Genomic DNA, 3,874 nt, shown 5'->3' with positions numbered 1-3,874 from the left:
ACCACAGGGTTCGGACAAACAGGCCTTAGATCCCTGCTGGAATAATGGGTCAAAAATAATCTTCTCCATTACCGTGGATCTCTTCTCCTCTTTAAGCTGAATCAGTTTCACATACATCCGCTGACAGACACTCGTAGAAATAAACACAATATCGTAAATGCCTTGCTTTGGAAAATCTTGCAAAGCCAATACCTCATCTACCTTTAGAATTGTCAACTCCAATATTTTTCCGGTCCTCCTCATTCTGGACAAAAAGCCGGATGCTGTCCTCGACACCTCGAGACGGCATTATGATTCAAGTTGCGCAGGCCGATAAACCCACGGTCCCCCGCAAGGAGGACCCTGACTACTCCTCTCAGCAAAGAAACAAACCGATCAAAGTCTGATCTTTGCCAAAGGGCCGAGAAGCGATACCTGGTCGGCCTCGACGACCAGGCCGATGCTCCCCAATGCAGAACACTTCTCAAGGCCCCAGCCACATTCCAGGAGGCTTCTTGCTCTCACATACCAGGGAGAACATGCGTCCACCGCTCTGCAATCACCATCATGCTCCTCTTTGGGTTTGCCATCTGCATAGCACCGCCCACTTTTGGCCACGCCTTTTCTTCACACGTATGTCCTGGTGCCAAAGCGTGCCAAACAGAAAGACAGATATGAGGAGGGAATGGAGAAGTGAAGAGTAGTAGTAGTGAGAAAAAAAAAAGGGCATTGTTGATTGTGATGTCACGGGCCACATTGTTCAGTGTTTCATCAGGGCCCCTTGTGATGTCATCAAGTGACCTGACCCCTGACCTGCGCAGTGTTCCGTCCATTGTACAGACAATGTAGGTCCAGGTGCTGCTGAACTACTTTCTCGCCTCCAAGTAATCCAGTTCAGAAGATCCACAAGAGGGAGACACAGGCATACTTTACTTACTAAAGGACTGGAAAAGCAAAATGGTTACATCCTGTCAATTTCCAGGAACAACAGAGGATCCCATATGCACAACAGGCCAATCAAACCCAAGGTGCGTGGAGGTCCAAACAATTCATTCAGTTGATAGGCCAATTAATCCTTTCATAATTGAATTTGGGAGTGAGCAGACTGGGCAGGTGCCGGAACAAACCTACAGCTGCTGCATTAGGAGATTGACAGACTAGATGCAGGTATGCAGCAAGCAGTACAGCACTGGGCAGAGAGAGGAAAAGCTGAAGTGCAGACTGAGGCAGGACACAACTTTCCACTTGCTTGCTGGAAGTAGGAAGGATTCTTGCAATCAATCAATTCGTTCTGTTTTTTGATACTGGATTAGGAAGGGGTGCACCGCTCCTGGAGGTACTGCAGTACCAGGTCAATGCGTGGAGTGGACAGAGCAAGCTCTTTTTCCATCTTGTTCGAAAAATCCATTTAATATATGGTCCCTAGATAGAGGACATATCAGATATTAAACTGATAAGAACAGAATTTTTAATTTTTTTATTCTTTTATTAACAAAAGCATAAAAAAGACATTTAAATTCATGCAAGAAAAGAAAATTTCCATAGCAATTCACATAATACATATTCCAATAGCCCAAAAACAAACAATAAAAACATAATCTGTACAATATCACAACCTCCCAACATCACAGAACTTTCTTTCTTGAGTCTCAAATTTTCTGTTGGTTAAAAAAAACAAAATATTAGACATAGAAACATAATCAGATTACTCAGTCCACTCTTTCCATTTTTTAAACTTCCAGATTCCTTCTAAATCATGGTCAAATCTTTTTTTATCACATAATACATATAAATACGAATCATGCCTACACAGTCCTTTACTTCAATTCTGCTTTGACTAAACATCCCACAAACATTCCTTAACACAATTCACAATGAACAACACCCCCACTTTCTTCCTCTCCAAATTACTTAAGCCAAATAGCATCATACCATACGTCAGCACTTCCAACCCAGTCAAACCTTTGATCAACTTTCCCATGCTGCTTCACACCTCTTTTGCATAAGAACACTCCCAAAGTATATGCAAAACACTCTCACAGTGCCCACAATTCTCTCTTGGACAAGATTCACTATCCACCAACCTCCTTCTCTTCTGGAATTCTCTAGTTGGCAATCAGCCATCCACGCTACATCTTTCTGTCTATTTGTCAACTCTTTGTCACTCACCTTCTTCCAGACTTCCATACTCTTCTCAACATTCAGTCCATTGACACATTCAGTATTATCCCTAATACTCAATTTTACCATTATTTCTTTACTGTTACACCATCTTTCAACACTCTCACCTCTCAGCTCATTCCTTCTAATACACCTCTCTATCCTTACGTAAAACCATGGAACATTGAATTTCACAGGTCTTTTCAAATCCACACCCATTAATTCATATTTCCTTAAGACATTCCCAGCTAAGTACCGCAACATTCAACAACACAATCTTCTTTACTCAACGTCACACAGTTACTCACATACTTTACCGATAAGAACCTCTCGACATTTGTTAGTCCTTTCTCTCCATCTTTCCTCACTTCTCCATTTTGGAGTTCCAAAAGAACGTGAATAACAGCCTTATTATTCTTTTCAGGCATCTATCAGGCGCTGGAAAAACATTAACATATAGTAAAATAGGAATAAGCACAGCCTTAATTATTAATACTCTTCCTTCCATGGTTAAAGACCTCAAAGCCCAAAAATCAATTTTTTTCTTAATTCTCTCATGAACTATCTCCCAACTTTGTTTCCCATACAAGTCCTTATCAAAAATAATACCTAATACTTCAATCCACCCTTCTCGAACCGGCCAACCACACAATTCAATCTCACTCCACGCCCCAAAAACTTTACATACACTCCTATCTATATTCAACTTAAATCCACTGGCCATACAAAAACATTCCATCAGTAACTTTTGCCCTTCTCATTCCCGCCTGCGACTTACATACCATTGTCACATCATCCATGTAGCCAATCACTCTTATATCTCTCCCTCCACTACCAGGCACTTCTACCCCTCTCATAACCTTATCTTTTCTTATAACCCCCAACAAAGGCTCTATCACACAAATAAACAAAATTGGGGACAGGGGACAACCCTGCCTTACCCCTAATACTTTTACTCAACCAACCATACACCTGTACCTTACTTACAACACACTCATACGATACCCCCTATCCAACCTACCATCCGTTTTGGAACACCCATTCTGCTCAAAACATTAAACATAAAGAATCATGCTGAACCCTGTCATATGCCTTCTCAAAATCCACAGCCACTACAGCAATTGATTGCTTCCTTTCATCACAGTCATACAGTACATCCCGCAATCCCATTAAACTCTCACTAATCTGTCGTCCTGGAACTGCGGACACCTGTTCTTTTCCTACCATATTCTCAATCACTCTCCTTAACCGATTTGCAATAACTTTGGCTATGATCTTATAATCACAATTGAGAAGCGTCACTGGCTTCCAATTTTTGAAGTCTTTTTTATTTCCTTTCTTAAACAATAACACAACTATACTTTCACTCATACTTTTAGACAGTCTTCCTCTATCTAACACCCATTTACATACATCAAATACATGCTCTCCAATCAAAAGTACAAAGAAATTCAACAGGAATACCATCACTTTCAGCCACTTTCCCTTTCTTCATACTTTTCACCAAATTCACCACTTCACTCAACCACTCCCTATCTTCTCTATCCAAATGTTTCTCAATATTATCCAAACAATCACCTTCCAAATGATACGCTTTATCTTTTTTTCAAAACAAAACTACATAAAACTTCCACACCTCATTAATCACATTGTCCTTACCTCTCACTTCTGTCCCATCCTTATCTAATACACTCTCCATTCTCACTTTACTTCCATACACGTTTTTAAAGAAAAA

General features: G+C 40.7%; 1 non-coding gene across 1 annotated transcript; it reads right to left on the bottom strand.

The window, feature by feature from the left end:
* Nucleotides 1-1,293: 1,293 nt before the first annotated feature.
* Nucleotides 1,294-1,491, bottom strand: LOC121006500. Its single transcript, XR_005780317.1, has one exon. It is a non-coding gene; the product is annotated as a U2 spliceosomal RNA (small nuclear RNA).
* Between the last annotated feature and the right edge of the window lie 2,383 nt (nt 1,492-3,874).

The sequence above is a fragment of the Bufo bufo genome, chromosome 6 (assembly GCF_905171765.1).
Source record: "Bufo bufo chromosome 6, aBufBuf1.1, whole genome shotgun sequence".
In the NCBI taxonomy this organism is placed as follows: domain Eukaryota; kingdom Metazoa; phylum Chordata; class Amphibia; order Anura; family Bufonidae; genus Bufo; species Bufo bufo.
Note: the sequence above shows the minus strand (reverse complement) of the source record. Positions and strands in the feature narration are given on the sequence as shown.